Below are 27,827 nucleotides of genomic sequence, written 5' to 3' on the forward strand. Positions count from 1 at the left end.
ACAAACGATACAGGCCATAGTTGACACACAAGGCTGCAGCCAGCACGCATCGCAGGACCAGCATACCAAGGAACAGTGACAAGAACTGCACAGAGATGCAGATCACGGGAAGAATACACATTCACAGGTTCACACAAGACACCGCAGCCAGCACGTAGCCCCAAGCAACCAGCATACACAGGAGTCAGCCTGCATCCAGTATGCGAGAGGGCATGCAGCCAGGCTACACGGTCACAACTGTCACAGTGAACCGCTGTCACGACCATGTTCATGGCCGTGACTCCTTGGGAGCCGCATGCAGTTGCCCGCGGTCTGGTGTTGTGTCAACTGCAGCTGGGGGCACTTTGTTGTTTGCCTCAGGTGCGGTTGCCGCGGACAACAGGTATGCGTGCGGTTGCCTTTGGTTATGTGTGGGTGTTTGTATGCACTTTGAATGTCTGGTGTGCACTGTGTTTTATGTTATGTGTGCACTGTGACATTTTCCCTTCGCCTGTGGCTGCCCATGGCAACGTGTGGTGTTGTGTACATGTGGTGGCAGTGTCTCGGCCTTTTGGCCGGCTCCCAGGACACATTTGCTACGCATGTCGTTGTCTCTGGTAACAGCTGCAGTGAGAGTTTGCTTGTGTATTCCCCTTTTTGTGGTTTCACTACACTCCCTGGTTAAGGAAGGGTTAACTCCCTCAGTGTGTGTGCACTGGGTGTGTCTGAGTGTGGGTGTGGCTACTTTGGGCTATAAAGCCTCTGCTGGTTTCAGTTAGCTGAGGGGTTCTTCAGCCATGGTTGCTGGAGACATCCTCCTGTTATTTACCTACTGCCAGTGGGGGCCACTCTTGTGGTCATAAAATTCTATGTCTGGTGTTAGATTATGTCTTTATGGTCTATCTGTTTATTACAACTATGGATGTCCTGGTTACCTGTGTGATATGTGTTGTGTGCTGTGTCCCTTAGTGTTTTGTGGACATCAGTTGTCATGCACGGGTTCCAGTCAGCGTGGCTGTGGCAGGTAGGTTTGGAACTGCTTTAGTTCTCCTGCCATATCTATATGTTGTATTTGTAATTGTGTTTTCCTTGCAGCTTGGCCAGTGAGACTCTTGTTCCTCCATGTCCAGGAGGAACAGGTCGTCTTACCCTGCTCCTAGTTTAGGGCCACCCTGAGGGCTAGCAGGGACTTCAAGGTTGCGGAGTATGAGCCCTCCTACCATCAGGGTCAGCTCATACAGCTAGGAGTCAGGGTCAGATTAGGGATGCGATTAGGAGGTGACCTGCTCCCTGATCCCTGTCTTGGCCATGCTCTGACCATCCATCTTCTGATATAGCACGGCTGAGGGTTTTCCCCATCCTCAGCCGTGACAACCGCACCGTGACAGAAATGCTCTATTTCTCCCCACAGCGGGTGTGTGCTGGGGGGAGATTTGCAGTGGGCTAACTAGCTCAGCTGCTCTATTACTGTGTACTAGTGTTTCTAACTAATGGAGCACTGAATCAATGGATCTATCAGGTTCTGATCCATGGACTTGGTGCTCTATTTAAATCCCTTCCTGGCCATACACCATTGACAGTGATAGTCTATCTGGTTGACCACTCTCTGTCTCATGTTTTGGAATTCTGTAGCCTGTCTGGTTCTGACATCAGCTTGGCTTCTGAGTTCTGACCACCCTCTGTCTCACATTTGGGACTGCGTAGCCCGTCTGTTTCTGACCCATTTCGTACTACCCTGCTTATGTGTTGTTTGTGTTGTGTGTCTTGTTTGTCCTGCACGTATACTAGTGTAAGGACTGTCGTCATGTTGGGGTTCTGCCATTTAGGGCTTACACTGCAAGTAGGTAGGGAAAGCGGTCTGGATTCTAGTTCAGGGAATCACTGTCCTTGTTCTGTCCCTACCTACAGTTGGTACAGGCAGACTATAATTTATAGAGGAGATTGAACAGCATCCAATAATACATTTCCATTCTCTGGTTGGAGTTTTCCCTGCTTGTAGTACATGCTATTTTGCTAGAGAACATTTATTAGGAATGCCCATGTAGAAAACCCCTAAGATAAGCTTGTGTACGTCCCACATCAGAATAATATAATAAAGTCTTGTTTCCAGAAGTTGGAGCTTTGGAGCCCCAGTGTAAAGTTTGTAACTTTACATCCATCCCAACCACAATCATTTGTCATTCATAGAACTGGTGACTTACCATAAGGGTATTTTGGGTCCTCGGGTACAATTACACAGGTGCAACTACAGTTCTGAACTTTCTGTCCCAACACTCTCTAATTATCCTTCCATTAGGGAATGTTGAAAAAACAAAACAAATGCAAACACTACACCAAGTCTATCCATACTATGTTCAGATTTGCAAGTTATGATTGAGCAGTATGACAGGGCAACTATCTAGGGAGGAGCTATTATAGCATAAACCATATGACATATGGCCCTCTGCTGAGATATGGCTGTATGATGCTTATTTCCTTTAGCTTTGCTTAAAGATGACCACTACTAGGAGTCATCTTTAGATATGTTCAACACTTTATAATGAATTTTGTTGGACATGTTGTGCCCTTGCCAACCCTGCGATATCACATAATATGTGGTCAACACAAATAATTCTTGAATATTCCATGTAACTTGTGGATAAATTAATTCCTGTGACTTAGCAATATTTCATGTTGGTTGTCTGATAAATATGCACTTCTGTATCTTTCCCTGAGACATGGTGAGATGAGTGGCACAAGATGACCAAGTAAAAAAAAAAGATGTAATGCTTTTTTTTTTTTTTTTTTTTTCAAACTAGTCATTTGCTGCCACTCATCTTGGGATATCTCAAGCCAAGAGAAAAAGTAAGAAATATACATCTGTATATATGCATCTACACTGCTCACTTTTGGTCTTTCATGTTTATTTAGGTGAATTGTCATTCTTTGCACATCTTGCCTCACCAAGTGTAGGTGATAACGTCTAAGTAACAGCTTATGATGATTTCAGAAAAAATTTGATTCGCCGCAAAGCCAAATTTCCTTGTGCTTTGTGGTAACGAATCAATTTTTCCTCAAATGACAGTAAAAAAACCTCATCTCATCCATTTGCACGTGAAGAGGCTGTTGCAGCCATCTTGATTGCATAAACTGTGCAAAATCTTGTGCAGGGTCACGGATAACATCACCTCGCCAGAGCGCTGGCCGGGTGTGGTGAGGTAGTCATGTCACCGCACGAGATTGGTCTTAAATCAAGATGCCCATGACAGTCTCTATGTAAGCGAATGTATAAGGTTAGTATTTATTTATTTTTGTTATTTTAACCCTGATTAAGCCCTGAAAGACCTAAATTGTAGCCTCAGATGCCGCGATCAGCGATGAATGCGGCCTCTGAGTACTTCCTGATCACTGTTCCCCATCACTGCGCCCGCTACATACAAAGAAATGCGCTTCATGATGAAGTAATTCGTCACAAATTGAATTTTTGTGTGAAATTTTTCAAAGCAGCCGAAACGAATTTTCCATAACTTCGCTCATCTCTACTCATCACAACTGTGAATAGTCATTCTTGTCCAGAGTTTATCCAAACCTTTTTGTGAGATCTGCTGTATGCACATTTTTGGCTTCATTTAGCAAAAACACAAAAAACACTGATATGTTACTTAGATAAATATATATAATATAACGTGTCATTGTGTCTCTATACTCAATGGGTACATTTCTTTCCTTGAATAACCTTGTGTCAGCTGGTGTGAACAGTACTATTCTTCACATTCATTCTCAAGATCAAAATGTGAACTCGAGACATGAGAAAATGTAGCACAGATTCAGCTCTCCATCTGCTAAAAACCTTGTGATTCACAGTGTTGTTTACAAAGTCCTTAAAATGATATCCTTCCATGTAATGTAAACAGAAGTGATCGTCTTACGTACTGGTCACAGGGTCCTCAATTATCTGCACCTGATCTGTCATATGACAAAACAGTTCTTCTACAGCTATAGTGAAGTCACTTGTTGAGGTCTGAAAGACATTGTGTAACTAGTCTGGAGTTATGTGGATTATTCTGGAAATCAGCTCCTTGCCTGAAATGAACTAGAGCACAGTTTACTTCATAATCCACACAGTTCTTTCAAAGAAGTGATGCAAACGTAATTATTACGTTATACATGCCTCATATGAACTACCATAGCAAAAGATGCACAATAGTCAGAGGATTAACTTGGGTCCTATGGGCCGCAAGACAAATCTTTGACCCCCCCTCCACATTGCTCAGATGTGGGAAACCAATAACGAGTAGAGTCATATATCTCCCCTCTACCTAAAAAAGCAAGAACACAAACATATATTAGCACAACAACTGACTGACAATAGCACAATACTGATACTGAATAAAAAACACAAAATAAAATACTTCCTTATAGTGACCGTACAGTAGTAGATAAGATTTCTATGCAGGTGCTCTGCAGGCTATATAAGCGTTCACAGGGTTAGATCAGTGACTTACAGGTAACATCATTAATTGGAGTTGTTCCATATGCTTTTTCTTCTCCATGTGGCCCAGACTGCCATGAAGAATCCTTCTGGCCACAACATATGCAGACCGCAACCCCAAAAGCATCTTTAATTTCTGGTATCTTCCCCATCTCAATACCCATCTTTATTGCCTAAGATGGTAATTATGTCTCCCCCAGTGCCCTACACAGTAATAATAACCCCTTTTTGTGCCTCACATAGTCCCCTTTTAAATATAGACGTAGTAAACGTGCCACTATGTAATAATAATGACCCACTTTTTCCCCAATGCAATAGTAAATCCCCCCTTTGTGCCCCATTCAATAATAATGTCCCCTAGTGCCCATCCAATAGTAATGTCCCTCTTTGGGTACCATAAAATGTTATCCTTCGTGCCCATGCAATAATAATGCCCCCCTTTGTGTTCCCATGTAATAATAATACCCCTCTTTGTGCTCCTTTTCAAAAATAATGTCCACCAATGTGTCTCCATACAATAATAATGCTCCCTTTGTATCCCTCTATTAGACTAATTCGTCTCTTCTTTGTACTTTTTCATACCCACTTTCCAGTTTTGAGATCCGACAGAGAATCTCAAAACTGGAGGAAAATGCTTCAGTTTGTTCCCCATTCATTGTCAATGAGGACACGGAGTGCACCCTAATGTATTCTATTCCGTTTATTTGCGTTCCCATACCGGACACAAAACCGCCACAGGCAGCATTTTTTTGTGCGGCATGGAAAACTGAACATGTAAGTTAATGTAAGTCAATGGTGCCGGTACACGAAAAAAAACGGATCTGGCGTCCAATAACTTACAATGGTATTTGATGACGGATGCGGCATGTTAATATATATTTTATAATAAATGGATCTCAAAACCAGAAAGGAAAACACAGATGTCAAAGTAGACTTATACATGTAAATTAGATCACCTCAAAGATGTATTTTTTTTCCAAGCTGAACAAGCCTAATTTTTTAAGCCTCTCATTATAAGTTAGAGATTCCATCCTATTTAATAATCTGGTTGCCCACCTCTGAACCCTTTGTAGCTTTCCTATATCCTTTTTTAGAATGTGGAGTCCAAAACTGAATTGCAGATTCACCATGTGGGATTCAGAACTAATAATCGTTACCGAAACACAAGAGGCTGTCCATAAACATGTTTACAAAGAGTGTCAGATGATTTGTCTGCATGGCAAACTGGTTAAAGCTTTTTATTTCCTCATTCACTATACCTAGAAATATTTAGGCTTTTATTGCTGCCAGTTTTTACCCTTATCAAGGTCCATAATCCCTTTGTAGATCTGTAAATGTAGACCTACTGTATACAAATTGCTAATCTTTAATCTATCTACAGTTAGATCCATATATATTTGGACAGAGACAACATTTTTCTAATTTGTGTTCTGTACATTACTACTATGGGTTGTGAACAAAACAATTCAGATGCAGTTGAAGTTCAGACTTTCAGCTTTAATTCAGTGGGTTGAACAAAATGATTGCATAAAAATGTAAGGAACTAAAGCATTTGTTGGTAATGACTGCCTGAAGTCTTGAACTCATGGACATCACCAGACGCTGTGCTTCCTCCTTTTTAATGCTCTGCCAGGCCTTTACTGCAGCAGTTTTCAGTTGCTGTTTGTTTGTGGGCCAGTCTGTCTGAAGTTTAGTCTTTAACACGTTAAATGCTCTATTGGGTTCAGATCCAGTGACTGACTTGGTCATTCAAGAATATTCCACTTCTTTGCTTTAATAAACTCCTGGGTTGATTTGGCTTTGTGTTTTAGGTCATTGTCCATCTGTATTATGAAACGCCGACCAATCAGTTTGGCTGGATTTGAGCACACAGTATGTCTCTGAAAACCCCAGAATTCATCCGGCTGCTTCTGTCCTGTGTTACGTCATTAATAAACACTAAGGACCCAGTACCACTGGCAGACATGCATGCCCAAGCCATCACACTGCCCCCGCTGTGTTTACAGATGATGTAGTATGCTTTGGATCATGAGCTGTACCATGCCTTCGCCATACTTTTTTCTTTCCATCATTCTGGTAGAGGTTGATCTTGGTTTCATCTGTCCAAAGATTGTTCTACCAGAAGTGTGCTGTTTTTTTTTTGTTTGTTTTTTAGCAAAGTCCAATCTAGCCTTCTTATTCTTGAGGTTTATGAGTGGCTTGCACCGTGCAGTGGACCCTCTGTATTTACTTCCATGCAGTCTTCTCTTAATGGTAGATTTGGATATTAATACGCCTATATCCTGGAGAGTGTTGTTCACTTGGTTGGCTGTTGTGAAGGGGTTTCTCTTCATCATGGTAATTATTCTGCGATCCTCCACCACTGTTGTCTTTCGTGTGCGTCCAAGTCTTTTTGCATTGTTGAGGTCACCAGTGCTTTCTTTCTCAGGATGTACCAAACTGTAAACTTTGCCACTCCTAATAGTGTAGCAATTTCTCGGATAGGTTTTTTCTGTTTTGGCAGATGAAGGATGGCTTGTTTCACCTGCATGGAGAGCTCCTTTGACCGCATGTTCACTTCTCAGCAAAATCTTCAAAATGCAAATGCCACATCTCAAATGAACTCCAGGTCTTTTATGTGTTTAATTGAAAATGAAATAATGAAGGAATAGCCCACACCTGCCCATGAAACAGCCTTTGAGTCAATTGTCCAATTACCTTTGGTCCCTTTAAAAACAGGGTGCCACATGTAAGGGTGACACCCTTCATCCAATTTTAAAGTGGATTCCCTCAAATGAAAGCTAAAAGTCTGGACTTTATGTCCATGTCTATTATATAACTATAACTTGAATATGTTTTAGTAAACAGGTAAAAAAATAAATTTGTGTTTGTGTCCAAATATATATGGACATGTGAGGAATATGGATTATCGTATAATGGCAGCCATGATTTTTATTTAATTCACCTCGCCTGGTCAGTGTACATGCAAAATAAGTTCTCACTTCAACCCTCTGCTTGTCAGATTGCAGAGGTAGTGAACTCCACAGGGGTCCTGGCTTTAAGCAAGCCACTTGTTTACAAATTCACACGTCCTCCAGTCAGCCAGGAACCAAGCTGATGTAACAGGAAGAATCTCTCAGCATGAGGTCTAAGCCATTCACCACTTCACTCAGATTATCAGACAGGTTGGAACCGGTGATTCATAAGGAATTATGAATCACCCATGCATTACATACATAAACCAGATACACATTTCTGTCCCTGTGGCCACGACGAACAGGCCCGTGGTTATAGTTTGGCGGCGGGAGGCCAGGGAAGGGAGATATGCAAATCTCCCCACATAAACCAAATAATGGTACAACGCTTGAACTCTACTGGTAGCCGGAACCCAGGCGAATCTATTTGTCCCAGAACCACCTCCCTGCGACATTCTGGTTTGGAGCCATGAGATCTAATGGGTTTTTGTGGCTCATGTGCTGCCAGCCCAGCTGAGGGGGGTGGACCCCTCCCAGAGGCCAGGAGGGGAGGGGCCGGCTACAGGTTAAAAGGATTGTGCCAGCAAGTGGGCGTGTCTTTTCTCTGAGGGAGGGTCACATCGTGCCATGTGTTTAGAGGGACCTGCAACCTGCTGACATCACTGCCCTCCATGTGACTACAGCTAAGAACTCATCACTACCCAAACGGACTCATCCATCTGGTAAACTGACTTGTTCTGCTTAACCTTGTTTGTACAATACCACCTGTATTTGTAACCTCAGACCACTGTATATATTCCTTGTGTGTATAGTGTTATTTCTAGTGAGCCCTTAAGGTGAATAAATATATAATTTAATCTTGTGCTGTCTTGTATCTCGATCACGAATCCCCATGTCCGTGTTTCGGCCTAGTAATCCTCAACCGAGGGTTGGTTTCTTGCCCTATATAATCCCGTTAGCGGACCGGGCTTATATCAAACAAGAAACTGGTGGCAGTCTTCCCGGGCTGAGAATGCGCTGTTTCACTGGGGCAGTGAAAAGGCCCTCTCAGCTTGTTGTGCCATTGTGAACAGGAGGAGTCTGTGAAAACTGTACCAAAACTGACCTTACCTGCTCCTCCAGGAGGGCATAACATCACGCCTTGGTAACCAGTGACCATACCGCATCTCGTGAGCTCGACGTAGCGTCAGTCGGGGCACGAGGGGTATTGTATTCGTCACAGGACCTAACTGTATCTATCTATCTATCTATCTATGCACCTGTCTGTCTATCCATCTGTCTGTGTGTTTGTCCTGCTGTATTTATCTCCATGTCCTATCTACCCCTTTATCTGGCTGACAATTGACCAATAATTGGGACAATTATAGCGAAGGAGCATTCCTAGGAACACTCGTTCCTGATAATGACCCAGTGTAAAGGTGCTGCCGTTCACCTGATGAACAAGCAAATGTTCTTGATCCAGGTTGCGGAGATAGCAGGAACCGCTGCTCTGCAGAGGTAGGACTCAAGCATGTCATCTGAGCCTATGAAGCACCTAGCCTGAGACAGAATAGGATGTGCCAGGTGCCACTGGAACAGAAGTGGACCTGATAGATACAGTGGACGTCAGCAAAATTGCACAAGAAAGGTGTGCCTGAGGGATTCAATGAAGTGTCAGTTATCACTAGGCTGATATTGTCACAAGGGTATCGAGAACCACGCCTGACTCCGTTATACCCGGGGTCAGGAAGTCGCAGCGGTTGGCTGCACGCTCTATTTAAGATAGGGCTGTTTTCCTTATGGTAGCTTTCTGGGTTTGCTTTGCAAACCCTTTTGGCTCACTCAGGGATCCGTAGCTCCTTCTCCTCAGCTGTTCCTTGTCCAGCACTCCCAAACCTCCTTATATTCCTCTCTCACACTTCTCTGGTTGCCAGAGATAGAGCTTCCTGCCTGGACATCTATCCTGACCCACTGGAGCTGTGTTGCTGCGTTCTCTGACTGTTGATTCAGAACGCTACCCTCCGGATCCCTGTTGGACCTTTGTGGACAGTTGTTGTCGTCCACCTGGGTGTTTGTGTTTGTCTGTGTTTGTCTGTCCTCTCCCTGGTGTTTCCCTCTTAGTGCAGTGGTGAGGACTAGCGATCCCACCGGCCCGTTCACTATCTAGGGCTCATTTCAGGGAAAGCCAGGGTTTAGGCACGTGATCGCCGCACGGGTGAGGAACCCGTCTAGGGACGTCAGGGCAGTCAGGTGCCAGCCGCAAGGTGAGTTAGGGGTCACCACCTTTCCCTCTCCCTTAGGCAGGGCTTTCCCTGTTTTCCTCCCTGTGCGTGACACCGGTCATTACAGATATGGGCTGCATTGAAAAATGTAGATGCTAAAGGCACTAGCAAAGTTGTCATGTTGAAGAACTATAGTTGTGCAAATTTTCTACCCTGTGATCTAATCCCTCAGTTACAATGTAATAAGTATATTACGATTTTCCATATGTAGTCTGAGTGCCAGGTGAACATTTATTTATAGTAAGCTAAGTCCAAAATGAACCAATGTAGTAAGAATATAAGGTGGTATAACAACATTATATGTAGTGTGCTATAGCTGATGTGAACCTGTTTTCCCATCTTTCCTACAGTCTGTTACAATTACCTAAGGGGTTTAAACAAGGCCACATAGCCATAAGAACACTAGTGTCATAATATTTTCAGGGTGTGTTACTGATTCTCATTGAAGAGACCCAGTGGATGTACGGAGACTTATTTTCAGGAAATGCGCCTTGGGAAAATGATATGCAAACATGAGCTATCTGGACATGTATCCTGATAAGGAGAGACTGAGTTATTTAAGTATAGCGTCATTGCCACTTCAGTATTTGATCAGTGTTTTTCAGCTGCTTTCTTTAACCTATAATAAGAAGTGGCAAAAATGTATGAATGTTTCCATTACATATTCTCTGTGTGTATGTTCCAATACTGGTTTTGGCCTGTACTGATCCAATACTGAAGTGTGACTGAGGCCTAAGACAAGAGAAAAAAGGACTTTTTTCTTGGTAGAAGCAGGAAGCAGAGTATATATAGATGAGCAATGCTTTATTGTTGCCATACTTCGATGCTTTCTGTCAAGGGATATGGCCAGTTTAAATGTGTATACAGTTGCAAGAAAAAGTATGTGAACCATTTGGAATTATATGAATTTATGCACAAATTGGTCATAAAATGTGATCTGATCTTCATCTAAGTCACAACAATAGACAATCACAGTCTGCTTAAACTAATAACACACAAAGAATTAAATGTTACCATGTTTTTTTGAACACACCATGTAAACATTCACAGTGCAGGTGGAAAAAGTATGTGAACCCCTAGACTAATGACATCTCCAAGAGCTAATTGGAGTGAGGTGTCAGCCAACTGGAGGCCAATTAATGAGATGAGATTGGAGGTGTTGGTTACAGCTGCCCTGCCCTATAAAAAACACACACCAGTTCTGGGTTTGCTTTTCACAAGAAGCGTTGCCTGATGTGAATGATGCCTCGCACAAAAGAGCTCTCAGAAGACCTACGATTAAGAATTGTTGACTTGCATAAAGCTGGCAAGGGTTATGAAAGTATCTTCAAAAGCCTTGCTGTTCATCAGTCCACGGTAAGAAAAATTGTCTATAAATGGAGAAAGTTCAGCACCGCTGCTACTCTCCCTAGGAGTGGCCGTCCTGTAAAGATGACTGCAAGATCACAGCACAGACTGCTCAATGAGGTGAAGAAGAATCCTAGAGTGTCAGCTAAAGACTTACAAAAGTCTCTGGCATATGCTAACATCCCTGTTAGCGAATCTATGATACGTAAAACACTAAACAAGAATGGATTTAATGGGAGGATACCACAGAGGAAGCCACTGCTGTCCAAAAAAACATTGCTGCACGTTAACAGTTTCCACAAAAGCACCTGGATGTTCCACAGCAGTACTGGCAAAATATTCTGTGGACAGATGAAACCAAAGTTGAGTTGTTTGGCAGAAACACATAACACTTTGTGTGGCGAAAAAGAGGCACAGCACACCAACATCAAAACCTCATCCCAACTGTGAAGTATGATGGTGGGGGCATCATGGCTTGGGGCTGCTTTGCTGCGTCAGGGCCTGGACGGATTGCTATCATCAAAGGAAAAATGAATTCCCAAGTTTATCAAGAAATTTTGCAGGAGAACTTAAGGCCATCTGTTCACCAGCTGAAGCTCAACAGAAGATGGGTGTTGCAACAGGACAATGACCCAAAGCATAGAAGTAAATCAACAACAGAATGGCTTAAACAGAAGAAAATACGCCTTCTGGAGTGGCCCAGTCAGAGTCCTGACCTCAACCCGATGGAGATGCTGTGGCATGACCTCAAGAAAGCGATTCACACCAGACATCCCAAGAGTATTGCTGAACTGAAACAGTTCTGTAAAGAGGAATGGTCAAGAATTACTCCTGACCGTTGTGCACGTCTGATCTGCAACTGCAGGAAACGTTTGGTTGAAGTTATTGCTGCCAAAGGAGGTTCAACCAGTTATTAAAGCCAAGGGTTCACATACTTTTTCCACCTGCACTGTGAATGTTTACATGGTGCGTTCAATAAAAACATGGTAACATTTAATTCTTTGTGTGTTATTAGTTTAAGCAGACTGTGATTGTCTATTGTTGTGACTTAGATGAAGATCAGATCACATTTTATGACCAATTTGTGCAGAAATCCATATCATTCCAAAGGGTTCACATACTTTTTCTTGCAACTGTATATAGTAGGACACAGTAGGATCGGAAAGTGGTGAATACAGTGCTCTTTGGGCTGGCTGTACTCACCACTCTGACCTGGTGTTGTGCAACGTCAGGTTACATTGCAGTGCAGCGCTTGCAGACTAAGACCTGGGAGTGGTGAGTGCGGGATCTGCAAGTGCTAGCACTGTCCAAAACAGGAGAGGTAGGTTCATTTATTTTTATTTTTTTTGTCTCATTTGAGGGTCTGATCTGAGGTTTTATGAGTAATAGGGGCCTGATGTGGTCTAATCTGAGGTCTGATGAGCAATGGGGATCTGATTTGGGGGTCTGATCTGAAGTCTGATGAGAAATGGGGATCTGATGGAGGTTTGATCTGAGGTCTCATAAGGAATGGGGGTCTGATCTGAGGTCAGATGAAAATTGGAGGTTTGATTTGGGGGTGTAATGATAATTGGGGGGACTGATGAAAAATATATTTTTTTCTTATTTTCCTCCTCTTAAAACATAGGGGCGGGGGGGGGGGGTGGGGGGGGAACGATATGTATATATACAGTGTTGTCCATAATTATTCATACCCCTGGCAAATTTTGACTTAAAGTTACTTTTATTCAACCAGCAAGTAATTTTTTGATGGGAAATGACATAGGTATCTCCCAAAAGATAATAATACGATGTACAAGAGGCATTATTGTGGGAAAAAACATTTCTCAGCTTTTATTTACATTTGAGCAAAAAGTGTCCAGTCCAAAATTATTCATACCCTTCACAAACTGTCACAGTCCGTGGGAAAATCAAAAGTTCTATACCATTTCAAATAGTCCAAGCTGTTCTAAAGCATCCTAATTACCCTGATTAAATGGGAACAGCTGTTTTAATTAACTCAACAGGGGAAAAACAGCAGCTCTCTGCAGTTGGTTTGTGAACAGTCATGGCTAAGACAAAGGAGCTCAGTGAGGACCTGCGGTTGCACATTGTGGCTGCTCACAAGTCAGGAAAGGGCTACAAGGCCATTTCTAAATGTTTTCAAGTTCCAGTGGCTACAGTGCAAATTATTATTTTTTTTAAATACAAGATGTTCCGCACTGTGGAAAATCTCAGAGGACGTGGTCTGAAGCCAAAAGTGACACCTGTGCTGGCCAAGAGGATAGTTAGAGAGGTGAAAAAGAATCCAAGGATCACCACCAAGGCCATCCTGGTGAATCTGGGCTCTGCTGGTGGCAATGTCTCACGGACACTGCCCACTGCTGGGTTCCACGGATGCAGACCAAGGAGGATGCCACTTCTCCAGATAAGGCACACAAAAGCTTGCTTGGCCTTTGCAAAAGCTCATCTGGACAAAGAAGAAGACTTCTGGTCTTCTGTGTTATGGTCAGATGAAACAAAATTTTAATTGTTTAGTCACAATGATGTTTCCTTCATTTGGCATATAAAAGGAGAAGCCTTCAACCCAAAGAACACCATCCCCACTGTCAAACATGGTGGTGGGAACCTAATGCTTTGGGGCTGTTTTTCAGCCAATGGATCAGGGAACCTAATCACAGTAAACGGCACCATGAAAAAAGAGCAATACATGAGGATTCTCAACGACAACATCAGGCAGTCTGCAGAGAAACTTGGCCTTGGGCACTAGTGGACATTTCAGCATGACAATGACCCAAAACACACAGCAAAAGTGGTGAAGAAATGGTTAGCAGACAACAACATTAACATTTTGGAGTGGCCCAGCTAGAGTCCAGACTTGAATCCAATTGAGAATCTGTGGAGGGAGCTAAAGATCAGGGTGATGGCAAGAAGACCCTCCAACCTGAAAAATGTGGAGCTCATTGCTAAAGATGAATGGGCAAAAATACCTGTGGAGACATGTAAAAAGCTGGTCTGAAATTATAGGAAGTGTTTGATTGCTGTAATAGCCAATAAATATTTTTCTATTGATTATTGAGAAGGGTATGAATAATTTTGGACTGGACACTTTTTGCTCAAATGTAAATAAAAGCTGAGAAATGTTCTTATTATCTTTCGGGAGACACCTATGTCATTTCCCGTCAAAAATTACTTGCTGTTTGAATAAAAGTAACTTTAAGTCAAAATTTGGCAGGGGTATGAATAATTATGGGCAGCACTGTGTATATATATATAAAAAATAAAATAAAATAAAGTGTCCGGACATCAGTGAGAGCAGCCCCATAAGGTCGTATAAGAATTTAACAAACCATTTTCTGATGAAAGGCCCTCTTTAAGACTATTCAAATCCTCGGTTAGGATTAAGTACACTGGCACCCATTTTTGATTCTCATACCCTGTGGGAGTGCTGTATCATATTTGCTGATATATATATATATATATATATATATATATATATAGTCAATTATTAAACTGGTGTAAAGAAGAACTGGGTTAGTTGCCAACAGCAACTAATCACATTCCTCCTTTCAGTTTCCATAGGAGCTGTCCAAAATGAAAGGTGGAATCTGGTTTCTATGGGCAACCAAACCAGTTCTATTTTACACCAGTTTGATAAATGATCTCCATAGTCTTTTCTTCATTTAACTAGTGAGCGCTCACAACAAACCAGAATCCCTGCAGAATTATAAACTTCTTATGAATTAGGTCATATATAGGGGAGAGGCATTAAGAAATGTATTTGGGAGCATTATTTTTTCCACCCTGTATTTGGTTGTTTCACAAGAAAACATACATGAAATTATAAAATATTTACAAGAATAAACATCATAATATAGTTTCAGGATTTTCCAAGAGGGAAAGCTTGGGGATTTCTATAAAATGTAACTTAAACCCATTTAATATAAAACTAGCCGGGGATTTCTTCAATGTGCTTCCCATTTTAGCTTTTTGATCTTCATGGATTATTTGGATTACAATTTAATATTCAGTTCCACTACCAGGAGACATTAGTTCACTTCAGAAATAATTAGTAATCTAAATGGTATGTTTTTGTTTATATGATGCTTATACAATATCTATTTATCTACAGGTCAAAGGATAAAAATAATAATAATCTTTATTTATATAGTGCCAACATATTCCGCAGAGCTTTACAATCAGGGGTTCATGTACAATCAGAGTCATAAATAACATAGTGACAAACAAGTCAACAATTAAAACAAGAGAAATGAAGGCCTTGCTCGTAAGATATAATCTATGAGGAGATAGGGGTAACACAAAAGGAAAGAAGTGCTTGATTTGTACCATGGTCCAGCCATCTTAACATAATAGGGGAGCAGATATAAAGCTGCATGAGCTAGCCACCAGCTGATTTCTGGGGTGTGGTTAATTGACAATGGATCAGTTTCAGAAGAATGATGATGATGGGGGAGGGTGAATGGAGAAAAGTTGATTAGGGGATGTGATAGGCCAACCGAAAAAAGAGGAGTGCGTAAATCTGTGGATGTTGTGCATTAACCTAATCGCTTGGGTTAAGCCATTCCAGAGAACTGGTGCAGCTTGGTCTTGAAGATGGGAGTGAGAGGTTCAGATTATGGTGGATGTCAGTCATAAGTCATTAGCATTGGTAGACAGAAATGAAGAAGGAAATGTAGGGGGGGGGGGGGGGTGCAGCACTGTGGAGAACTTTGTGGGTGAAAGTAAGCAGTTTAAATTGAATCCTGTACTGTATGAGAAACCAGTGAAATGACCGGCATAGTGCGAAGGCATTGGAGTAGAGGTTAGACACATAGATAAGCCTGGCTGATGCATTAAGGATGGATTGAAGAGGGGAAAGTCTGGTGAAGGGGAGGCCAATCAGTAATGAGTTACAGTAATGGATTATGGTCTGAATGAGAGTTTTTGTTATTTCCATAGTAAGGGATGGATTTTAGAGAAGTTTTTGAGGTCCAGGCAAGCAATTGAACTTAGGGGGAGAAGAAAAGGTCAGTATGAAACATAACACAGAGAAGGCGGGTGTGCTGACTAGGCTTAATGGTAGTGCCACACACTGAGATGGAGATATTGTGATGGAGAAAACACAAGTAGTGCAGTTTTTAAAAGACTCAAGTTTCAATAACAGAGAGGACATGATGTAAAGGCTGAATTACACTGTATAACAAAATAATAGCAAAGACAGGTACACTCTGCGCTCTTACTAAACCCTCAAACTGATTTAAAAATTGAGAGATTAGCCAACATGTCCTACGGTGTAGGGCATGTCTGAGCCCGAGCACCGCGCCAAGGTTTCTCAAGTAGCTCGGGACCTAACACTCACCTACCTGTGCCATGTGGGCAATACCAGGAGCCAGTGGGCAAATTACAGGAGCATGAGGCCGACTCACAAACAACTCACCAGTTACCTCCAGCATGTAACCATGCCAGCAATGGGAGGAGGGAGGAGTCTGCGAGTCCCACTCAAGACTGGCTGATATGGCCCAGGCCTCACAGGTGCACCTAAATGTAGCCTGTAGATGGAAAGCAGGCACATTTAAATTGGATGTCTATTGTGGTACTTGTGGTTCGCTGCGGGCATCCTCCACTGTATGCATTTTTGCTGGGGATCGTCATTAGCAACGGGCCACAAGTGCAGGATTTGCTCCCTTGTATATACAGTACAGACCAAAAGTTTGGACACACCTTCTCATTCAAAGAGTTTTCTTTATTTTCATGACTATGAAAATTGTAGAATCACACTGATGGCATCAAAACTATGAATTAACACATGTGGAATTATATACATAACCAAAAAGTGTGAAACAACTGAAAATATGTCATATTCTAGGTTCTTCAAAGTAGCCACCTTTTGCTTTGATTACTGCTTTGCACACTCTTGGCATTCTCTTGATGAGCTTCAAGAGGTAGTCACCTGAAATGGTCTTCACTTCACAAGTGTGCCCTGTCAGGTTTAATAAGTGGTATTTCTTGCCTTATAAATGGGGTTGGGACCATCAGTTGCGTTGTGGAGAAGTCAGGTGGATACACAGCTGATAGTCCTACTGAATAGTCCTACTTGTATTATGGCAAGAAAAAAGCAGCTAAGTAAAGAAAAACGCACAGTATATGCACAACTGCACATGGGTTTGAGCACTTCCAGCCTGTTTAATACCACTCCATTCTTTTCAGTTTGTATATATATAGATGCTTGGAGGTGTATAAACTCCAATTTAACTGTGCCTGTTTTCCATCCATAGGCTACATTTAGGTGCACCTGCGAGGCCTGGGCCATATCAACCAGTCTTGAGTGGGACTCGCAGACTCCTCCCTCCTCCCATTGCTGGCATGGTTACATGCTGGAGGTAACTGGTGAGCTGTTTGTGAGTCGGTCTCATGCTCCTGTAATTTGCCCACTGGCTCCTGGTATTGCCCACATGGCACAGGTAGGTGAGTGTTAGGTCCCGAGCTACTTGAGAAACCTTGGCGTGGTGCCCGGGCTCTCTCAATTTTAAAATCAGTTTGAGGGTTTAGTAAGACTGCAGAGTGCACCTGTCCTTGCTATTATTTTATTATATTGTTATATTGATTATCACATCCACATAATTGCTATCTTGTGTAGGATGTCTATTGTGGTATTTGTGGTTCGCTGCGGGCATCCTCCACTGTATGCATTTTTGCTGGAGATCGTCATTAGCAATAGGCCACAAGTGCAGGATTTGCTCCCCTATATATATATGCACGACTGCATGTGGGTTTGAGCACTTCCTGCCTGTTTAATACCACGCCATTCATTTCAGTTTGTATGCTGTATTACACTGGCCAACTTTTAGACAGATCATCAGTACCAAGTGTTCGTAGGAATTCTCATTATTGATAATGTGGTAGTGTAATACTGCCGCCGATTAACTGAAGAATGACGCTTATTTATCAGACATTCCACATTTTGATGCTGGCTTAAAAATCATAGTTTGCTGGTGGCTAGAGATGAGTGAAAAATTTGATTCTGACGCTTTGCCAAATTTCTCCAAGAAATTTGCTTAGTTCCGATTTAATTCACCATGAAGCACGTTAAATCAGGTATATTCCGGCCTGCAGTTAAACTGCGGGGACATTGTACATCAGCCTACATCACTGTGCATTGAGCACCATGCATCGCTAGTCCTTTCTGGTATTGAAACAGTTACTTTGACAGGTAGGTAACAAAATAATAACAAAAACAGGTACACTCTGTGGTCTTACTAAACCCTCAAACTGATTTAAAAATGTAGAGATTAGCCAACATGTCTTACGGTGTAGGACATGTCTGAGCCCGAGCACCGCGCCAAGGTTTCTCAAGTAGCTCGGAGACCTAACACTCAGCTACCTGTGCCATATGGGCAATACCAGGAGCCGGTGAGCAAATTACAGGAGCATGAGGCCGACTCACAAACAACTCACCAGTTACCTCCAGCATGTAACCATGCCAGCAATGGGAGGAGGGAGGAGTCTGCAAGTCCCACTCAAGACTGGCTGATATGGCCCAGGCCTCACAGGTGCACCTAAATGTAGCCTGTAGATGGAAATCAGGCACATTTAAATTGGGTTTGAGCACTTCCTGCTTGTTTAATACCACGCCATTCTTTTCAGTTTGTATTTATAGAGATGCCTGGAGGTGTATAAACTCCAATTTAAATGTGCTCCTATGTTTTCACAGGATATATGTCCTTTTATTTTGAAATCCTTATTCTCCACATTGCTTCTAATCAATCCCCTTCTCTATTTTTACACACGGCACAGAAACCGCACCAAGTGAATTGTCCATAAGGTAAATGTGGATCCTTACGTAAGGAGCTGTGGACTATTTTGTCTTTGATAGTCGGTGCTATTTGGAATATAAACTGAGGATTGGTGGGCAGTATTTTACCTAATATTGGGTTATGTAGTACCTTCCAATTTTTTCGAATGATCTGCTTAAGTAATGGACAAAGGTTAGGTTTTGTGGGTGGAAAAAGCAATCTTATAACCTTCATTGTTATTCCTCGGGCGCTTTTTATTTACTCCCTTTTTTTGTTGTTGTATCTCATCCATCTGGTAACTACGTGCAACCTCCTCTTTCTCTTTCACTAATACACTCTCTTCATAACCTTTCTCCATAAATCTTCGCTGAATGACCTCACTTTGTTTAGTGTAGTCACTCTTCTTAGTGCAGCTTCTTTGGATCCTTTGAAATTGCCCTCTAGGTATATTTTCTATCCATGGTTTATAATGGCAGCTGTTCTTTTCTATATATCCATTGCTATCTGTGGGTTTAAAGTATGTTCTTGTGATAATTAGCCCCTCTTCTACAAAAATTTCTAGATAAATTACATGTGAATGTAGAGGTTTCAGAAGCCTTACCTGAACAAGGGAGATGGGTGACTCTCAGGGAGACAATAGACAAAATCAAGGGAAAATGTACGGGGATCCCTATATGGGTCCATCTATGGAGAGGAGACCGCACAGACCCTTCCAGTATCAAGGGAGAAATAATTATAGGAGTGATAGTTCGTATTGGAGATTTCATCCACAACGTGGACACGGGAGGGGGAGAGATGAGTCTAACCAGAGGTATAAGGAAAATCATTATACAGGATATAGAGACAATTATAACCCCAGATATAAATCAGGTTACAGATCTCAATATTCAGATAGGGAATTTAGACCACAATATAATGGCCCAATACAGAAATCTATGCATAAAAAGGAAGATATAGGATTAGTAGAACAAAATGATAAATTAAAAGAGTAAATATAATGAGAGAAAGGAGAAAGAAACAAAAGACATAGATGAAAATATTCATTTAATGATTGGAGATTAAAATTTTCCACACCAGATGATCAAAGGAGTGACAATAGAGAGTAATAAAAGATCAGAAGCATCAGTGGAGTTCTCACGGAAAAAGAAAACTTTTAGAGGAACAAGAGGGGGGGAAGAATAAACAAAAGTCCCGTGGCCAAGAAGGTAAAGTAAATAGTGAGGGAATATGTAACCTAAGTTCATATCATCTATCAGAAGAGGAAATAAAAGTATTGAATAAAGGTTTAAAATTCACCCCCACCCATACAGGTAATAAATTCCAGACCTATTTAGAGGTACATAGATATATCAGTATTTTGTGGAAGCAGGTATATCACACCCGTTGCAAATAGTTGTTCCAATAGCGCTTGTCCCTCTATATATATCACACCACCCTGTTTATTTGGGGCAACTGTTATATCGCAGCCCTCAAATAGTACTTTGTGGAAGCAGGTATATCACACCCCTCAATCAGTTTTTTGGGGGCAACAGGTATATCACACCCGTTGCAAATAGTTGTTCTAATAGCACTTGTCCCTCTATATAGCTGCGGTATCTCAGCAGAACTGCACACAACTGCTGTACAATACAAATGCACTATAATATACTTTCTATGTTAGAAGGTATATTATAGGTATATCACACCCCTCAATCAGTTTTTTGGGGGGGCAACAGGTATGTCACACCAGTTGCAATAAGTTATTCCAATAGTGTTTGTCCCTCTGTATAGCTGCAGTATCGCACCAGAACCGCACACAACTGCTGCACAATACAAATGCACTAGAATATACTTTCTATGTTAGAAAGTATATTATACGTATATCACACTCCTTAGTATGTCACACCCATCGATAGCACACCTATACTAGTCCTTAAAAGGACTTTTGTGGCCCTATTAGCTAGCGTTTGGTGTCCCTTACAGCCTGTCCCTGCTTCACAAAGCAAACTCTCCCTACACAGGCAAAAAAAATAGAATGTAAAATGGCGCCCAGATTGGGTTATGTTAGAGGGTGGGGGTGTGTCCATGTGCTGAAACGTCATATGTTCGCATGTTCGGCGAATCGCAAACGCGCAAAGTTCGCCGCGAAACGACCGCTGGGGGAACCGCAAAGCAAGTTTGATGTGTAAGCCAGGGTTGCTTTAGTCTCTGTTTGGAGGTTCTGATTGTAGGGGCACTACTTCATCCAGGGTGTGTCATTATAGTGTTTTTCAGCAGTTCAGGACAGGGGAGAGAAGAGATTGGGGACAATGCTGACCGTAGAGAGTCTGTAAGTTTCTTAGTGTCAATGGCATGTAGATTTCTGAATGTGGGATATGTAGAAGCATGCTGAGATGGATGATGATTTGTGACAGTGAAGGAGAGAAGGAAAGGAGAGTTAGTAAAGTCAGAAATGGAGCAGAACCAGAAAAAGACCAGGTCTAGTGTGATACCATCTTTCTGCATCTGTGAGTTAGAAATGTGTGAAAGCCCATGAAAGGGGCTAGAACCAGAAGCTGGGAGGCAGACAGGGAGATAGGGCTGTCTATGTAAATATTAAAGTGGCTGAAAATGAGAGTTGGTAATTCGGAGGACAGGAGGTATTGCAGCCAGGCAGCAAAATAATCCAGGAACTGGGTGGGTCAGCCAGGGAGTCGGTAAACATCCACTACTCTGAGGGAGAGAGGACGGAAGAATCTTAAGGTGTGGACCTAGAAAGATGAGAATGAGGGTGATGGTACTGGGGGAATGACCTGAAAACTGCATTGAGGGGAAAGAAGTATGCCGACTCCACCTTATTTGTTGTCAGGTCTAGGGGTATGAGAAAAGTATAAGCCGCCCTAAGAAAGGATAATCCAAAGGCAAAAAGAAGAGGCGTCATTCCTCGCTTTAATCCCCCCATGCAATGTTTCAGCCAAACACACTGAGGCCTTTCTCAAGTTTGCCTGAAAAGACCCCATTGTTTTTACCCCCAGAGATCATGAGAACGGGGCCCCCGTGCCTCCTACAGCACACCTGAAATGAACTGGGCGGCCGATCGTACATGCACGTGCCCGCTCAATTTATTTCTATGGGAGTTCCATAGATAGCCGAGTATAGCGCTTGGCTATATCCGGAATTCACATAGAAATTAATGGAGAGGCCGCACGTATGCCCAACTGGCCATTTATTTCAGGGGGACTGCAGGAGATACAGGGCCCCTGTTCTCGAGATCAGTGGGCCTCCAGTTGGATCCCCACTGATCTAATAGTTATCTCCTATCCTGTGGAAAGGGGATAACTTAATCTAAGTCTACTTTCACACTGGCGTTTTGGCTTTCCGTTTGCGAGATCCGTCATGGGCTCTCACAAGTGGTCCAAAACAGATCAGTTTGCATTCTGAATGGAAAAGGATCCGCTCAGAATGCATCAGTTTGCATCAGTTCAGTCTCCATTCCGCTTTGGAGACGGACACCAAAACGCTGCTTGCAGCTGAGCCAAACGGATCCATCCTGGCACACAATGTAAGTCAATGGGGATGGATCCGTTTTCACTGACACAATCTGTCACAATAGAAAACTGATCCGTCCTCCATTGACTTTCAATGGTGTTCAAGACAGATCCGTCTTGGCTATGTTAAAGATACAGGGAGTGCAGAATTATTAGGCAAATGAGTATTTTGACCACATCATCCTCTTTATGCATGTTGTCTTACTCCAAGCTGAATAGGCTCGAAAGCCTACTACCAATTAAGCATATTAGGTGATGTGCATCTCTGTAATGAGAAGGGGTGTGGTCTAATGACGTCAACACCCTATATCAGGTGTGCATAATTATTATCCTTTCCTTTGGCAAAATGGGTCAAAAGAAGGACTTGACAGGCTCAGAAAAGTCAAAAATAGTGAGATATCTTGCAGAGGGATGCAGCACTCTTAAAATTGCAAAGCTTCTGAAGCGTGATCATCGAACAATCAAGCGTTTCATTCAAAATAGTCAACAGGGTCGCAAGAAGCGTGTGGAAAAACCAAGGCGCAAAATAACTGCACATGAACTGAGAAAAGTCAAGCGTGCAGCTGCCAAGATGCAACTTGCCACCAGTTTGGCCATATTTCAGAGCTGCAACATCACTGGAGTGCCCAAAAGCACAAGGTGTGCAATACTCAGAGACATGGCCAAGGTAAGAAAGGCTGAAAGACGACCACCACTGAACAAGACACACAAGCTGAAACGTCAAGACTGGGCCAAGAAATATCTCAAGACTGATTTTTCTAAGGTTTTATGGACTGATGAAATGAGAGTGAGTCTTGATGGGCCAGATGGATGGGCCCGTGGCTGGATTGGTAAAGGGCAGAGAGCTCCAGTCCGACTCAGACGCCAGCAAGGTGGAGGTGGACTACTGGTTTGGGCTGGTATCATCAAAGATGAGCTTGTGGGGCCTTTTCGGGTTGAGGATGGAGTCAAGCTCAACTCCCAGTCCTACTGCCAGTTTCTGGAAGACACCTTCTTCAAGCAGTGGTACAGGAAGAAGTCTGCATCCTTCAAGAAAAACATGATTTTCATGCAGGACAATGCTCCATCACACGCGTCCAAGTACTCCACAGCGTGGCTGGCAAGAAAGTGTATAAAAGAAGAAAATCTAATGACATGGCCTCCTTGTTCACCTGATCTTAACCCCATTGAGAACCTGTGGTCCATCATCAAATGTAAGATTTACAAGGAGGGAAAACAGTACACCTCTCTGAACAGTGTCTGGGAGGCTGGGGTTGCTGCTGCACGCAATGTTGATGGTGAACAGATCAAAACACTGACAGAATCCATGGATGGCAGGCTTTTGAGTGTCCTTGCAAAGAAAGGTGGCTATATTGGTCACTGATTTGTTTTTGTTTTGTTTTTGAATGTCAGAAATGTATATTTGTGAATGTTGAGATGTTATATTGGTTTCACTGGTAAAAATAAATAATTGAAATGGGTATATATTTGTTTTTTGTTAAGTTGCCTAATAATTATGCACAGTAATAGTCACCTGCACACACAGATATCCCCCTAAAATAGCTAAAACTAAAAACAAACTAAAAACTACTTCCAAAAATATTCAGCTTTGATATTAATGAGTTTTTTGGGTTCATTGAGAACATGGTTGTTGTTCAATAATAAAATTAATCCTCAAAAATACAACTTGCCTAATAATTCTGCACTCCCTGTAATACAAACAGATCCGTTCTGAATGGATGCAGATGACAGATCCAAACAAGACGCAAGTGTAAAAGTAGCCTAACTGGAATATCCCTTTAATTTATAAATTCATAAAAATGATTCCAGCAAAACCTCGGTAAAACTGACAAACACACTGTCACATTTCTCATCAGTTATGTACATAATTATAAATGTATATGCTGGACAAACAGTTGACTTCTATGTTGGGTTACCAAACAGTTTGGGAAAACTGCCTCTCGACAGAGTTATGTTTCAGCATGACTAGTCTTTTTTAAGTGAAATGCTAATTGCCATATTATATAGGGAGGTATCCATCCCACTTATGCACATCTATAAATCATCAGCTGTTGTTGCAGAGGAAAGCGGTTTTGCCTATGCTTTTCCACAAATTACATTATGCATTACATCATACACGGACATGCTTGTTCTGTCAGAGAGTGGCCATCATTACTTTAAGAAATGAAGGCCAGTCAGTCCGAAAAATTGGGAAAACTTTGAAAGTGTCCCGAAGTGCACAAAAACCATCAAGCGCTACAAAGAAACTGGCTCACATACGGACTGCCCCAGGAAAGGAAGTCCAAGAGGCACCTCTGCTACGGAGGATAAGTTCATCCGAGTCACCAGCCTCAGAAATCGCAGGTTAACAGCAGCTCAGATTAGAGACCAGGTCAGTGCCACGCAGAGTTCTAGCAGCAGACACATCTCTAGAACAACTGTTAAGAGGAGACTGTGTGAATCAGGCCTTCATGGTAGAATATCTGCTAGGAAACCACTGCTAAGGACAGGCAACAAGCAGAAGAGACTTGTTTTGGCTAAAGAACACAAGGAATGGACATTAGACCAGTGGAAATCTGTGCTTTGGTCTGATGAGTCCAAATTTGAGATCTTTGGTTCCAACCACCGTGTCTTTGGTGAACGGATGGACTCTACATGTGACACTGTTGGGGATGTATTCAAAATTCTTGCAGCGGCATGCTATTCCATCCGGTTTGCGTTTAGTTGGACCATCATTTATTTTTCAACAGGACAATGACCCCAAACACACCTCCAGGCTGTGTAAGGGCTATTTGACCATGAAGGAGAGTGATGGGGTGCTGCGCAAGATGACCTGGCCTCCACAGTCACCGGACCTGAACCCAATCGAGATGGTTTGGGGTGAGCTGGACCGCAGAGTGAAGGCAAAAGGGCCAACAAGTACTAAGCATCTCTGGGAACTCCTTCAAGACTGTTGGAAGACCATTTCAGGTGACTACCTCTTGAAGCTCATCAAAAGAATGCCAAGAGTGTGCCAAGCAGTAATCAAAGCAAAAGGTGGCTACTTTGAAGAACCTAGAATATGACATATTTTCAGTTGTTTCACACTTTTTTGTTATGTATATAATTCCACGTGTGTTCATTCATAGTTTTGATGCCTTCAGTGTGAAAAAAAATATGGATAACCCAAACAAAAGAAAGTTGCAACTATTATATTATCATGCACTAGAAATGGCTCAGATGGGTCTGGGCATTAACAGGAGAAAGACCCCTGGTACTAAGGTAGTTAGCAATATTTTAGGGTTGTGTGTGTGTTTAAAGAGTCTTTGTACTTTCACACAATTTCATTTAATTTAATAGTGAATGTTTTAACTAGCAAATTTCTAAATCACTTTATTTAAAGAGGTTTTCTGGTACTTTTATACTGATGACCTATCCTCTGGATAGGTCATCAGTATCTGATTGGTGGGGGTCCAACACACGGGACCCCTGCCGATCAGCTGTTTGGGAAGGCTCTCCCTTCCTCCTCTCTTGGGCTACTGCGCCGCCCCCTCCCGATTACGTCAGTAAATATATTCATATCACCGGCCCTCCCTTCCTCCTCTCTTGGTCCACTGCGCAGCCCCCCTCCCGATTACGTCAGTAAATGTATTCTTAGCACCGGACCGGCCCTCCCCTTCCTCCTCTCTTTTCACTGAGCTCGGCGCATGCCCAGTGACAATATTGAGGCTGTTGCCCTCTGCCACAGGAGAATCGTGCAGGCGCAGGCACTCACCCATACTGCGCCTGCGCGGGAATTCCGGAGGACAAGAGAGGAGGAAGGGGAGGGCCGGTCCGGTGCTAAGAATACATTTACTGACATAATCGGGAGGGGGGCGGCGCAGTGGACCAAGAGAGGAGGAAGGGAGGGCCGGTGGTATGAATACATTTAATGACGTAATCGGGAGGGGGCGGCGCCGTAGTCCAAAAGAGGAGGAAGCATGATGTTGCATGAATAAATTAAATGACGTGGTGGGGAGGGGGCGGCGCCGTTCGGGAAATATGTGGGAGGACATTTATGAGGAGGCCGACTGGGCTTGGAAGAGAGACGGGCTGGGCACTGCAGGGGGGTGTTACTGGGCACTAGAGCAGAGTAATAACGCCCCTCTGGGCACCTCGGAAACTCATTTGCATATCACAAAAATCGCTTTTTCATAAGAATGAAAAGTGGAATAAAAGAAAGAAGACCCATGTAGGTAAGAAGGTACTTTATTGCACATTGCTATTTTAACAGTTTTATATGGTCAAAATAGGTGACAGATTCCCTTTAAAAAAAATGCTTGCATCCACCTGAAAAAAACAAAAACTGTAAAGTCCTGGCCACTAGGGGTCTCACTTCCACTAAGGGGTCAGCACACCAACAAGCAGGGAAAAGAATACAAGATGGTAAACACCAAGACACCTCAGAATAATAAGCTGCAAACAATACTACAATGGAGCCAAATATAAGGATAAAAAGACTTGGATATACTCATTTTCTTTTTCAATCACCAAGTCTTTTTATCCTCATATTTGCCTCCATTGTAGCATTGTTTGCGGCTTATTATTCTGAGGTGTCTTGGTGTTTACCATCTTGTATTCTTTTCCCTGCTTGTTGGTGTGCTGACCTCTCGGCCCCCCCTTGGGTCCTGTTCCTCATCTTTGGGTTCCACTTTTGTGCTGCCTTTTACCATCATGTATGTAATTGTTATGGGCTATCAATAAAGTTTATCGATTTTCACTTTGCGAAGATTATGGTTCAATTTTTTGGCGACATTTATGGCTCCTTGTGGGTCGGTATTTTTTCGTTATTTATCTCTGTCCGGTAATAATTAGGTGGCTCACTTCCACCTAAGTTGCAGTCCACTGCCTGTTGTCAGGCAATATCCGTCCCTGGTAACAGAGCCTTGGAATATGGCTGAGAGCAAGTGTGGGGGTGTCGGAGCAAGCTGAGATTGAGATCATGAGTCTGATAAAATAACTGCTTCTACACAGCTTCTGAACATCACAGGAGCCTCCCACCTTTCTGTAAGTGTGACTTATCCCTCCATATCTGTTCTGTGAGCTCCAGAGCTGAAAACAAACATAGTGGGAAGTAAGGTAAAGGATGTCACGGCAGTTCATTCCTGGCAGAAGGGAGGCACCCCCTGCTTCAGAGAGAAATGCCTATAGCTGTGCAGCTGAAACAGGGAATAATATAGCTGAAAAAAACATTAGGGAAGCCCAAACATAACTGTTCCTTCACAGTTATGATTGTACAAAGAAGTACAGCCATTATGCAAACTTTTTTCAAAACTCAGGTACGATTAAGACAGACTACATTAGCATAGCGTAAAAAAATAAAATAAAAAAAGGGTATTGATTTTAGGATTTACAAATGTAAATAACCTCAAATAACAAGCCTAGCATAAACCAGGGTTAGTTATATGTAATCACGATCTTCTATTACTGGTTGGTAATGGGATCAGAGGCTCTGCAATTATATATCTGTGTGGTGTATAATACAAGGTGTGCATAAGAAAAAGCTTCTCATAGTGGAAATAGAAAAACATTAGAAATAG

The sequence above is a fragment of the Bufo gargarizans genome, chromosome 2 (genome assembly GCF_014858855.1).
Source record: "Bufo gargarizans isolate SCDJY-AF-19 chromosome 2, ASM1485885v1, whole genome shotgun sequence".
NCBI lineage: Eukaryota > Metazoa > Chordata > Amphibia > Anura > Bufonidae > Bufo > Bufo gargarizans.